Source organism: Loxodonta africana, chromosome 3, assembly GCF_030014295.1.
Source record: "Loxodonta africana isolate mLoxAfr1 chromosome 3, mLoxAfr1.hap2, whole genome shotgun sequence".
NCBI classification, from domain to species: domain Eukaryota; kingdom Metazoa; phylum Chordata; class Mammalia; order Proboscidea; family Elephantidae; genus Loxodonta; species Loxodonta africana.
The window spans coordinates 163,119,888-163,133,252 of record NC_087344.1 but is presented as its reverse complement, the minus strand read 5'-3'; the positions used below and the strand labels follow the sequence as shown (position 1 = coordinate 163,133,252).

Genomic DNA, 13,365 nt, shown 5'->3' with positions numbered 1-13,365 from the left:
GAAGATCCCAGTTTTCTAGCCTATATTCTGGTGTTGGTGTATCATTAGTTATGGTTTGTATACTGTTAATTCTGTATATTAGGGCCTCTAGTGTTGATCCTATTTTTTCTCCTATGATCTTTATGGTTTTTGGTTTTATATTTAGGTCTTTGATCCCTTTTGAATTAGTTTTTGTGTATGATGTGAGCTATAGGTCCTGTTTCATTTTTTTCAGATGGACATCCAGTTTTGCCAGCACCATTCGTTAAAAAGACTGTCTTTTCCCCATTTGATGAACTTTGGACCCCTGTAGAAGATCAGGTAACCATGGGTGGGTGGATTTACATCTGGGTTCTCAATTCTGTTCCACTGGTCAATTTGTCTGTCATTGTACAAATACTAGGTTCTTTTGACTACCATAGCTGTATAGCAGGCTCTGAGGTCAGGTAGTGTGCATCTTCCTACTTTATTCTTCTTCAGTAGTGATTTTCTTATCCAGGGCCTCTTCCCTTTCCACATAAAGTTAATGATTAGTTTTTCCATCACTTTAAGAAATGTTTGTATTTGGGTCGGGATTGCATTGTATTTGTAAATAGCTTTGGGTAGAAATGTCATTTTCACAATGTTGAGGCTACCTATTCATGAGCATGGTATGTTTTTCCATTTATGTAAATCTCTTTTGGTTTCTTGCAGTAGTGTTTTGTAGTTTTCTTTATATAGATCTTTTACATCCCTGGTTAGACTTATTACTATTTTCTTAGGGGCTACTATAAATGGTATTGTTTTCCTAACTTCTTTTTTGTCATTCTCTTTATTGGTGTATAGGAAACCAACTGATTTTTGTATGTTTATCTTGTATCCTGCTACTCTGCTGAATCTATTAGTTTCAGTAATTTCCTCATGGAGTCTTTTGGGTTTTCTACATATAGTACCATATTATCCACAAATAGGGACAGTTTTACTTCTTCCTTGCCAATCTGGATGCCCTTTACTTCTTTTTCTTGCCTTATTGCTCTAGCTAGGACTTCCAACACAATGTTAAATAGGAGCAGTGATAAATGGCATCCTAGTCTTGTTCCGTTCTTAAGGGGAATGTTTTTAGCCTCTCTCCATTAAGAATGTTGTTGGATATTGGTTTTGTATAGATTCCCTGTATTATGTTGATGAATTACCCTCCTATACCTATTTTATTGAGAGTTTTCATCAGGAATGGGTGTTGGACTTTGTCAAACGCCTTTTCTGCATTGACTGAGATGATCATGTGATTTTTTTTTCTTTCATTTAAGTGGTGGATTATGTTGATTTTCTAATGTTGAACCATCCTTGCATACCTGGTATGAATCCCACTTGGTTGTGGTGTAGTGTTTTTTGATATGATGCTGAATTCTACTGACTAGAATTTTGAGAATTTTTGCATCTATATCCTTAAGAGATATTGGTGTGTAATTTTCTTTTTTGTGGTGTCTTTGCCTGGTTTTGTTATCAGGGTTACCCTGGCTTCATAGAATGAATCTAGATGTATCCCTTCCATTTATATGTTCTGAAATAGTTTGCATAGTACTAGTGTAAGCTCTTCTCTGAATGTTTGGTAGAAGTCTCCAGTGAAACCATCTGGGCCAGGGCTTTTTTTGTTGGAAATTTTTTTTTTTAATTACCTTTTCAATCTCTTCTCTTGTTATGGGTCTGTTCAGATTTTCAACATCATTTTGCGTTAGTCTGGGTAGATACTGTGTTTCTAGAAATTTGTCCATTTCCTCTGGGTTTTCAAATTTGTTGGAATATAGTTTTTTGTAGTATTCTGTTATGATCCTTTTTACTTCAGTTGGGTCTGTTGTAATGCCCCTCATTTCATTTCTTATTTGGGTTATTTGCGTCCTCTCCTGTTTTTCATTTGTCAATTTGACCAATGGTTTGTCGATTTTGTTGATCCTTTCAAAGAACCAACTTTTGGTTTTGTTGATTCTTTCTATTGTTTTTCTATTCTCTATTTCATTTATTTCTGCTCTGAACTTTATTATTTTCCTTCTTCTGGTAGCTGTGGGTTTCTTTTGCTGTTCTCTTTCTATTTGTTTGAGTTGTGTAGTAATGTTTTGATTTTGTCTCTTCTTTTTTGATGTGTGCATCTATTGCTATAAATTGACTAATTCTTATTCTTGTCTATACATAACTTCCTAAGTGTCACACTGCCTTCTTTTGTCACTTTACCCTTTTCTACTGTCCAGGCACAGTGTGATAACTTTCTTTATGAGCCCTACAATCTCAAGGAACAAGGGTTAGTTTTTATCATCACATTAAAGTAATAAAGACGTACATTGTTAGCTAATATTCATACAAAAAGCAAATTTTTGGATCACAAAGCCCAAAGTAGAACAACCACCAATGTCCTAAATCATGAAATTTCATTTGATTATTTTTGCACTCAGGATTTTTAAAAATAACATCTGACTGTAAAATCATTTTTTAAAAAAGTGTATCAAGATCCACACCAAACTATTTTTGCCATTTGTTCAACAATATGTAAATGTCAGGAGAGAAAGCAGTCAACAAGACAGACATGGACCCTGCCCTCATGGATCTTAGATTCTGGGAAAGAAAAACAAACAGGTAAGCAAATTAAATCAGCTGAATTAATATGCTCTGATAAGTATACATAAAACTTTACATTTGTTTGGAGGGTAGGAAGGGAATATCCTCTTTCCATGTGCTTATGCTGTTTGACTTGTTCCAATGAATGTGTATTACTTTATAATAAAGAAAACACAAAGTAGCAAGGTTTTAAAAGATGACAAGTTATACATGCTAATTACAGAAAAATTAGGAGATAAAATATGTGGCTAGAAAATAAAATTTACTTGTCACCCTACCATCCTCACATAAGTTATTAACATTTTGGTATAAATTCTCTTGGACTTCCTTCTAGGAACCTGTTGCCGTTGAGCTGATTCTGACTCATGGCAACCCTATGTGTTTCAGAGCAGAACTGTGCTCCATAGGGTTTTCGATAGCTGTGATCTTATGAAAGAATCCACGGCACCACTGGGTGGATTTGAGCTACCAACCTTTTAGTTAGTAGCCTGACGCAAACCATTTGTACCACCCAGGAACCTTTCTTCTAAGACAGCCATATGTAAACATGGGAGTATACTATATGCTTTACAGCCTGATTTTTAATTGACTTTCAGAAACACAAAAGGGTGATAAATGTGGAACAGAATTTCAAATTGGCTTTCTGGAGCCAGTAAGAGTAGAAGAATCCCTGAAATTATTGCCCCGAGATAATCTTTAAACCTTAAACCAAAAATATTCTCTGAAGCCTTCTTTAAACCAAACAACAGTTTAACTTACTTAATAAAGAGTATCAGCCTTAAGCATTATGCTCTTTAAAGAACTATCTAAACAGGATCAAATTGACAACAGCAATTCAAAAGGTCAGATATGAAGCTTGGGGGCAGTGAGTTGTCAACGGGGAAGGAACAATTCAGAAAAGGAGGGTGAGAATGGTTGTACAACTTGAAGAATGTAATCAATATCACTGAATTGTACATTTAGAAATTGTTGTAGTTGTCTGTTTTGCTGTGTATATTTTCAACAATAAAAGAGGAGAGCCTAACTCCTGAGGGAACAGGAGATCAGTGGGATGCAGACCCCAAATTCTCATAAAAAGACCATACTTAATGGTCTGACTGAGACTAGAGGAATCCCGGCGGCCATGCTCCCCAGACCATCTGTTGGCACAGGACAGGAACCATTCCTGAAGACAACTCATCAGACCTGAAAGGGACTGGTCAGCGGGTGGGAGAGAGATGCTGATGAAGAGTGAGCTAATTATATCAGGGGGACACTTGAGAGTGTGTTGGCAACTCTTGTCTGGAGGGGGGATGGGAGGATAGAGAGAGAGGGAACCTGGCAAAATTGTCACGAAAGGAGAGACTGAAAGGGCTGACTCAATAGGGGGAGAGCAAGTGGGAGTATGGAGTAAGATGTATGTAAACTTATATGTGACAGACTGATTGGATTTGTAAACGTTCACTTGAAGCTTAATAAAAGTTAATTAAAAAAAAAAAAAGAGGAGAGCCTAAAAAAAAAAAATCAGAAATAATTTTTATATGTGTCTAATTCTACAATATTATTTTTAAGTAGTAGTAACCTACTCTTTGGAAATAATTGCCTATTGTTGAACACTTAGGTTGTAGGCTATTGAGGGCTGAGTAGTAAGATTTTTAGATAAAAGTTGAACACTTGGTAAATAAGTAGTGGCAAATTCATCTTTACTTTTCACTGTAAATCCCCAACTTCCACCTCAATGTGATCACAATCCTAGACTACTCTTCAAGGTTATGCCTTAAAAAAAAAAAAAAAAGCCAAACCTACTGCCATCAAATCAACTCCAACTCATAGTGACCCTACAGGACAGAGTAGAACTGCCCCATAGGGTTTCCAAGGCTGTGATCTTTATGGAAACAGATGTCTACATCTTTCTCCCGCAGAGCAGCTGGTGGGTTTGAGCTGCCAACCATTTGGTTAACAGCTGAGCACTTAACCACTGCACCACCAGGGCTCCTTTAATCATGCCTTAGAAAAGCTAAAATATTATACAGCTATAATAAATTGTAGAAAACAATAATTATCCAAAACAAAAACCATGAAGTATGTCTACTTCTCTTTAACGCTGGGGCTTAAGGATAAGTGCACTCACTTATATGAAGTGCAGAGGCAGATGGGGCTGTCCAGACCATGAAAATTACTTCTGTGGATTTCAATGCTTTAAGAGCAGTTAATAGAACCAATTCTTTATTATATCAGTCACATTAAAATGTATACTTACAAGTTTACTTTTCCTTGATACATTTGTGTAATTAGCACTTCTCACTTATTAGCAGAGACTGAGAATTTTTGTTTTTGGTTTCACAAGTCAAAGAGGAAATACAGAAGGGGAAATAAAGAGATAATCTGATAAGGTTTAATGTGAAAGAGCTGCAAGTAGAGGAGGGTAAGGCAAGGGACTTTTAAAGAATTTATGCATAGCTCATAATGTAATAATGCTTCAGGTAATCTAAGCTGTAAGTAAGCAAAGAAGAAAGTCAATTGCATGATTCTGCAGGAAGTTTAGGCCATCAAAGGGTGCCCTTGCATTAGGATACCTTAGTCCTAAAGATCAAGCCAGAAGCAAACTAGAGCAGAAAGATGGTACAATTTTATTCTGAATTTCCAAACTGATGTGATACAAAAGAAGCATTCTCTTTCATTAACGGATATTTCCATAATTCTAATTTTATCTCACAAAGGTTCTGCTCCAGCCCATCAATATCAATACTGTTCCCTGGTAAGGTACACCTATGCCATCTTACTCAAAGTTTTTTGTATAACACTTCGGAAGCTCTAAGATAACAGGCTGTACATTTATTTATTCCCTTGTAAGTAAGTAACAATCTCCTAATTACTTTGGGTGTGTGCTTTTAGATTTTGAGTTATTAAGGAGAGGCTGTTCTTCCTATTTCTTAAAATTATCCCCCATGACCAAATACAGTTAGCATTTGATGAATTTTAAGCAATTTGGTTTTCCCAGTTTTTGAGAAGTACAGATAAATATGAAACCAGAAAAAAACACCCTCCAGTGATGCCATGTTTTCTATACCTAGTGTCCTCTACAGTCAGAAACAGACAAGTATTTGTTTTTTTAAAAAGAAGAAAAAAAAAAATACTGAAATCAACTTTCGGCACATAAATCTGATCCAGTCTCACTTTCTGAGCTATTACTATACCAGCAGATTTTGTCTTCTTCAATACTTATTTTTGCCTTCTTCCAAGATTGAAAACCTGGCTATTTTCTATACTGAGACCAAGTCCTGTCCCCTTTCACATGTTAATTTATTTCTTGCTTGGGCATGTTTCCAAATATAGACCAGTTTCACATTTTTATAAAACCTACGAATGTTTGAGCAGTAGAGAAGAAAGGGAAGTTGGAAGCTTTGCCTTCAAAGGATTTTGGTTGACAGCCTAGGAAACCCTACAGGGCAGTTCTAGTCTGTCCTACAGAGTCACTATGAGTTGGAATTGACTCGATGGCAACAGGCTGGATTTTTTTTTTTTTTTTTTTAACTGTGGTGTGGTGAAATGAGTTCCTTTATGTGGCCTTTTGCCTTGGTTCTTTGGGAAAACAGCTTGAGAAATTTTCCCCCTAAGCTCTGAGGGGTTGCTTTTGCCCTAGTTTTCTACTCCAGAGGATTTGTTACTTTTGTCCAGGTTGATTGGTATTTCCTGTGTAAGCTATAAACAATTTATGGTTTGGTACTTTTTGTCTGGTCCTGGGCTGCAGCCTGCCCTGATTGGTATACACTTTGTAGGTTCTGGTCAATAGACAATGCAAAAGAAGTGCCTGTAGCCTACTATGCAAATGAAGTGTCTAGGGCCTAGTGAAAGGGGATTCGTCAGTTTGCGGTCCTGGTGGCCATGCCATGAAATTGACACAGAGTTTGTGTATACATGCAGCACCCCACAGAGGTTTTTTAGAGACAGAAAGAAGCAGGAAGAGAAGCAACAAGCAGCAGCAGAAGGGAGGAAGAGAGAGGAGTGAAGAAACAGAAAGGGAGCGCAAGGAACCTCCTACAAGGGCTGTAACATGGATCAAGGCCTATAATGCTGAAGATGACGACAGGTCAAGAAGGGGCCCAGTGGCAGAGCCAATAGCAACAGAGGCAGGACAAAGAGGAGCCTGTCATCAAGGGGTCCAGAGGAGGCCTGTGTGACCAAGAGGAGCTGAGAATGCTGTCCTGTACTGAAGAAGGGACACTGCCTACATGGCTCCGGATCCTGAGTTGTAGCCTGTTGATCCTGATCCCAAGTTGTACCATTACATCCTTAATAAACCACTTAACTGTAAGTATGGTCTGTGAGTTGTGTGTAGCCACTGTAATGAATTATCAAACCCAGAAGAGAAGTAGAGAGTGCCGTGGGAGGGACGGCCGGTATCAGAATTGGTAAAAAAAGGTTGGACAGTGGAGGTATGTCTGACCTCTACCTCACAGGGATCAGCCTTGGACTGATCTTGATTCACATTATCCCCCCTGAAGTTAGACAGGCTCTGAATACACTATTACTACTAATCCCATTTTATATGTGGTTATGATTTTTTTATAGCAGCTTTATTAAGATATGATTTAACAGAGGCAGGGCCAAGATGGTGGAGTAGTCAGATGCTTCCTGTGGTCTCTCTTAAAACAAAGACCCAATAAACAAGTGAATAAATTATATATGACCATCTAGAAGCCCTGAACATCAAAGACAAAGTTGAGGAGTTGGACTGAGCGGCAGGGGGAGGGAGAGACAGTTCAGAAGCAGCACGGATTTGTCAGATCTGACCTGGCCAGCACCCTGCAGGCTGGATCAGGCAATGCGTGTGGGCTGAGGGAAGCAGTAGCACCCAGGACGTGTTTTCCACATGGGGAGAAACCGAGCGGTGGAAAGTCTACACAAGGCTCTGGAATCAGGGAGAAGCGACACTGAGTCTGTGAAACTTAAGTGCAAGCATCTAACCTACTGCAAAGGATAAAACCCCCCCCCCCCTCCCCGGAAGTACCTCTCTTCCACTTACCCACCCTCTTCCCAATCTGCTCCAGCCCAGTCTGGCTTCAGTGATTGCTGCACCCCCTGGGCCAGAAGTGGGACCCTTGCATGCCCCAACCCATCCTCCCAGCTTTGGAGAGGGAACAGATTAACAAATAGGATTAAATAATCTGCCAGCTCTGCTAAGCTGGGAACTCAGGTCAGGCACAGCCCCTTTGCCTAAGTACAGGCATAAAGAGTCCATGGATTTTGAATGCCTTTCACCCCTGCCTAGACCTGTGTGGGCCCATTTCAACAGCACAGGCCCTCACTAGCAAAGTACAACAGGGTATATACATGAAGTCTATTTTCAACGGCAAAAGCTAAGGGGGAGTGGCAGATTTGTGACATTTGACACTGCCCTGTCCATTAAGCAGGGTCCTCACCTACCCACATCAGAGCCCTGGGGACTAGTGGCTCCACCCACTCCGCCTAGCCACCCATGACAGGGGCTCCAGAATAACTGGTGCCTCCCAGTCCTTACAGCCAACAGCACTGGGTGCCCAAAGTCTACGCTCTAGGGAACTGGGACATGTCTTCCACCCAGGCACTCTGGGGCAGCCATCAGCCCCCTACCTTGCTCAGCACATAACCCCCTACTACAGCCAGATACCTGTGCCTACTCCAATCACCCCTAAGTAGCCCTGCCTGTCTAGGACTGTAGGTGAGAGCCTGCACCACACACTGAGTGACCGATGACCTGGACACCTGAGCTGAATCCACACAATGAAAGTAAATGGACTCCTGGGCTCACATACCTAGTAACAGCTCTAACCATCTGGTGGCAGGATGTGAGAGCTTCAAAGATGCCAATAATCAAAGCAGCTCACACAACCAGTTTATCTGTGTGTATAAAAACAAAATAAGAAGCCAGGACACAGTAAGCAAACATAAATAAATATAATAGCTTATAGATGGCTCGGAGACAAAAGGCAATATCAAATCACATAAAGAGGCAGACCATGATGGCTTCAGCAAGCAACCAAAACAAAGAGGCAAGAAATCTCCCAGAGGAAGAGAAACTGTTACAATTACTGAAGGTAGATTCAAAAGATTAATATACAGAGCTCTTCGAGAGATCAGGAAGGAGATCAAGCAAAACGCAGAACAAGCCAAGGAACACACATAGCAACAGAGGAACTTAAGAAGGTTGTACAAGAGCATAAGGACAAATTTAACAGGCTGCAAGAATCCACAGAAAGACAGAAAACAGAAATCCAAATGATTAACAATAAAATTTCAGAATTAGACAACTCAATAGAAAGTCACAGGAACAGAACTGAGGTAATGGAAGTCAGAATTAGTGAGATGGAAGATAAAGCACTTAACACCAATTTATTTGAGGAAAAATCAGATAAAAGAATTTTTAAAAATGAAGAAACCCTAAGAATTATGTGGGACTCTATCAAGAGGAATAACCTACAAGTGACTGGAGTACGAGAATAAGGGGGATAACAGACAATACAGAGAGAATTGTTGAAGATTTGTTGGCAGAAAACCTCTCTGATATTGTGATAGATGAGAAGATATCCATCCAAGAAGCTCATCAAACCTCACACAGGGTAGATCCAAAAAGAAAGTCTCCAAGATATAATCAAATTTGCCAAAACCAAAGATCAAGAGAGAATTTTAAGAGCTGCCAGGGCTAAATGAAAAGTCGTCTACAAGGAGACGTAATAAGACTAAGCTCTGACTACTCAGCAGAAACCATGCAGGCAAGTAAGTCATAGGATAACCTATATAAACCCAGTGCCGTCGAGTCCTATATAAAGCCTAAAGGAAAAATGCCAGCCAAGAATGACATATCTAGCAAAAGTGTCTCTCTAATATGATGGCAAAATTAGGGCATTTCCAGATAAACAGAAAGTTTAGGGAATTTGCAAAAACCAAACCAAAATTACAAGAAACACGAAAGGGAGTTCTCCAGTTAGAAAATCAATAACATCAGATAAATACAACCCAAGACTAGAACAGAGGACAGAACAACCAGATATCAACCCAGATAGAGAAGTCACAAAAATAAATCAAAGCTCAAACACTGAAAACAGGGAAATAGAAACGTCAATACGTAAAAGATGACAACATTAAAACAAAAAGGAGGGACTAAATATTGTAGTCATAGAACTTTCGTATGGACAGGAAGTCAAGGTGATATCACAAAATAAAAGATTGATCTAAACTTAGAAAAACAGAGGTAAATTAAGGTAACCACAAAGGATATAACAATCCACAAGAAAATAAAAAATTAGAAAAACAAAGACTCAGCAAATACAAAATCAACAACAATGAAACAGATGAAAAGAAAATACATAAAGAAAAACAACTTGGCACAAAAAATTAAGTAGAACAGAGAAACTGTTAACAAAACACACACAAATACATCAAAATGGCAGCACTAAATTCACATCCATAATTACGCTGAATGTAAATGGACTAAATGAATCAACAAAGAGACAGAGTGTGGCAGAATGAATACAAAAATACAATCTGTCTGTATGCTGCCTATAAGAGACATACTTTAGACTCAAACTAAAGACACAATACAAACTAAAACTCAAAGGGCGGAAAAAAATATATCAAGCAAACAACAATCAAAAAAGAGCAGGAGTGTCAATATTAATCTCTGACAAAAGACTTTAAAGCAAAATCCACCACAAAGGTTAAGGAAGGACACTATATAATGATTAAATGGTCAATACACTAGGAGGAAATGACCGTAATAAATATTTATGTACCTAATGACAGGGCTCCAAAATACAGAAAACTAACAGCACTGAAAAGAGAAACAGACACCTCCATAATAACAGTAGGAGACTTTAGCACACTACTTTTGGTGAAGGACAGAACATCCAGAAAGAAGCTCAATAAAGACACACAAGATCTAAATGCCACAATCAACCAACTTGACCTCACAGACATATACAGAACACTCCACCCGACAGCAGCCAAGTATACTTTCTTTTCTCAATGCACATAGAACATTCTCCAGAACAGACCACATATCAGGCCATAAAGCAAGCCTTAAAAGAACTCAAAACACTGAAATATTACAAAACATCTTTTCTAACCATAAAGCCACAAAAGTAGAAATCAATAATACAATAAGCAAGAAAAAAAAAAATCAGATACTTGAAAACTGAACAATACCTTGCTCAAAAACTACTGGGTTAGAGAAGAAATCAAGGATGGAATAAAGAAATTCACAGAATCAAATGAGAATGAAAACACATCCTACCAGAATCTCTGGGACCCAGCAAAAGCAGTGCTCCGAGGTCAATTTATAGCAATAAATGCACATATCCAAAAAGAACTGGCCAAAATCAAAGAATTATCCCTACAACTCGAACAAATAGAAAGAGCAGTAAAAGAAGCCTATGGGCACCAGAAGAAACAAATAATAAAAATTAGAACAGAAATAAATGAAACACAGAACAGAAAAACAATTCAAAGAGTTAACAACACCAAAAGCTGCTTCTTTGAAAAGATCAACAAAATCAATAAACCATTGGTCAAAATGACAAAAGAAAAACAGGAGAGGATAACCCAAATAAGAAATGAGATAGGTGGTATTACAACAGACCCAAATGAAATTAAAAACAATCATAACACAATACTATGAAAAACTGTACTCCAACAAATTTGAAAACTTAGAAGAAACAGACAATTTTCCAGAAACACACTACCTACCTAAACTAACAGAAACAGAGGTAGAACAACTAAATAAACCTATAGCAAAAGAAGAGATTGAAGAAGTAATTAAAAAACTCCCAACAAAAAAAAATTCTGGCCCTGGATTCACTGGAGAATTCTATCAAACTTTCAGAGAAGAGTTAACACCAGTACTAGTAAAGGTATTTCAGAGCGCAAAAAAGGATGGAATACTCTGAACTCATTCTATGAAGCCAGCATAACCCTGATACCAAAACCAGGTGAGGACACCACAGAAAAAGAAAATTACAGACCAATATCCCTCCTAAACATAGACACGAAACTCAACAAAATTCTAACCAATAGAATTCAACAACATATCAAAAAAATAATTCACCACGACCAAGTGGGATTCATACTTGGTATGCAGGGATGGTTCAATATTAGAAAAACCATTGCATAAATAAAACAAAAGAACCACATGATCTTATCGACTGATGCAGGAAAGGCATTTGACAAAGTCCAACACCTATTCATGATAAAAGCTCTCAGCAAAACTGGAATAGGAGGGAAGTTCCTCAACATAATAAAGGGCATTGATACAAAGCCAGGAAACCCTGGTGGCATAGTGGTAAAGTGCTATGGCTGCTAACCAAAGAGTTGGCAGTTCAAATCCGCCAGGCGCTCCCTGGAAATTCTACGCAGCAGCTCTACTCTGTCCTATAGGGTCACTATGAGTCGGAATTGACTCGATGGCACTGGGTTTGGTTAGGTTTTTGGTTATACAAAGCCAACAGCCAACATCATCCTAAATGGAGAGAGTCTGAAAGGATTCCCCTTGAGAACAGGAACCAGACAAGGATGCCCTTTATCATCACTCTTACTCAACATTGTGCTGGAGGTCCTAGCCAGAGCAATAAGGAAAGAAAAAGGGCATCCAAATTGGTAAGGAAGAAGTAAAAGTATTCCTATTTGCAGATGATATGATCTTATACACAGAAAACCCCAAAGAATCCACAAGAAAACTACTGGAACTAATAGAAGAGTTCAGCAGGGTATCACGATACAAGATAAACATACAAAAATCAGTTGGATTTCTCTATGCCAACAAAGAGAGCTTCGAAGAGGAAATCATCAAATCAATGCCATTTACAATAGCCCCCAAGAAGATAAAATACTTACAAATAAACCTAACCAGGAACATAAAAGATCTATACAAAGAAAACTACAAGATGCTACTGCATGAAACCAAAAGAGACCTACGTAAGTGGAAAAACTTACTTTGCTCGTGGATAGCAGACTCAACATTGTGAAAATGTCAATTCTGCCCAAAGTAAGCTATCAAATGCAATCCCTATCCAAATTCCAATGACATTTTTTAAAGAGATGGAGAAACAAATCATCAACTTCATATGGAAAGGGAAGAGGCCCCAGATAAGTAAAGCAGTACTGAAGAAGAACAAAGTGGGAGGCTTCACAATACCTGATTTTAGAACCTATTAAACTGCTACAGTAGTCAAAACAGCCTGGTACTGGTACAACAACAGATGCATAGACCAATGGAACAGAATTGAGAATCCAGACATAAATTCATCCACCTATGAGCAAATTCATCCACCTATGAGCAACTGATATTTGACAAAGGCCCAAAGTCCATTAAATGGGGAAAAGACAATCTCTTTAACAAATGGTGCTGACGTAACTGGATATCCATCTGCAAAAAAATGAAAAAAGGCCCATACCTCACATCATGTACAAAAACTAACTCAAAATGGATCAAAGACCTAAATATAAAATCTAAAACAATAAAGACCATGGAACTAAAAATAGGGACAATGCTAAGAGACCTAATACACGGCATAAACAGAATGCAAAACATAACTAACAATGCACAAACACCAGAAGAGAAACTAGGTAACTGGGAGCTCCTAAAGTCAAACACTTATGCTTATCAAAAGACTTCACCAAAAGAGTAAAAGGACAACCTACAGCCTGGGAAAAAAATTTTGGCTACAACATGTTTGATCAGGGTCTAATCTCTAAAATCTATAAGATACTGCAAAACCTCAACAACAAAAAGACAAATAACCCAATTAAAAAAATGGGCCAAGGATATGAACAGGCACTTCACCAAAG

At 38.3% G+C, this 13,365-nt stretch overlaps 1 protein-coding gene and 1 long non-coding RNA gene across 3 annotated transcripts in view; one reads left to right on the top strand and one right to left on the bottom strand.

Annotated features, from left to right (window-relative positions):
• The window catches only part of LOC111750510 (uncharacterized), a 72,109-nt gene extending 64,589 nt beyond the window's left edge, over positions 1–7,520 (top strand). The window contains exons 2-5 of one of the 2 annotated variants that reach the window (XR_010321494.1): positions 215–300; positions 2,508–2,583; positions 5,265–5,302; positions 6,469–7,520. This is a non-coding gene — a long non-coding RNA (uncharacterized LOC111750510). The remainder of the gene's footprint in view (positions 1–214; positions 301–2,507; positions 2,584–5,264; positions 5,303–6,468) is intronic. The other variant, XR_010321493.1, reaches the window with a different exon arrangement.
• The window catches only part of SLC16A1 (solute carrier family 16 member 1), a 61,753-nt gene that overhangs the window by 39,586 nt on the left and 8,802 nt on the right, over positions 1–13,365 (bottom strand). The gene's annotated exons all lie outside the window — the stretch shown is intronic.